Below are 807 nucleotides of genomic sequence, written 5' to 3'. Positions count from 1 at the left end.
AGATTTTAGTTGACTGGGTAAGATTGAATGATAAAATTGAACAAAAATCTATTAAAGAATATTAAATTAAGAATATACCAATAAAATAAAATTAAAAAAAAATAATAATAAAAAAACTAGTAAAATCCAAAATATGTATTGGCAGTTGCCGGCTACTGGTTGGGCAAAAGCTAATTGGGATGCATCAGTATCCAAGGATAAGGGGTGGATGGGCCTAGGGGTATTGGTGAGAGACGACGACATGGGGAGGGTCATAGCTGCACGAAGCAAAACAGTGAGGGGTTTTCTTGATTCTACGATGGCTGAAGCACGTGCCGCACTGTTGGCAATTCAACTTTGTAAGGACTTGGGTATTGATCACGTCTACTTCGAAGGGGATGCCCAGTTAGTGGTTAAAGCTGTCCAATCACAAGAGACCGATGGGAGCTGTTTGAGCGTAATAATTGCAGATACCAAGCATGAATTTCAGTCTTTCTAACACTGGCCGATGTCTTTTGCTCGGAGGGAGGGTAATGAGGCGGCGCATATTTTATCTAAACTAGCAATACGAGTTTTTATGGATCAAGGTTGGTGTAATGAGCCTCCGGAATGTATCTTCAATGTAATAACGATGGAGTATTCTGCTCCGTCTGTTTTGAGTTAAGTCAACGAGAATGGTTTTCTTATCAAAAAAACAAAAAAAAACACTCATATACAATTACAATTATGAAACATATCTACTTCGGGTAAACTATATCTAAGACAGGGCACACCCGTAGCCAAAATGCTTAAACTTTAATTTTTGGTTGTGAGAGGTAATCTCTCACA

This window comes from Corylus avellana, chromosome ca5 (assembly GCF_901000735.1).
Source record: "Corylus avellana chromosome ca5, CavTom2PMs-1.0".
Lineage (NCBI taxonomy): Eukaryota > Viridiplantae > Streptophyta > Magnoliopsida > Fagales > Betulaceae > Corylus > Corylus avellana.
This window is presented reverse-complemented; position numbering follows the sequence as displayed.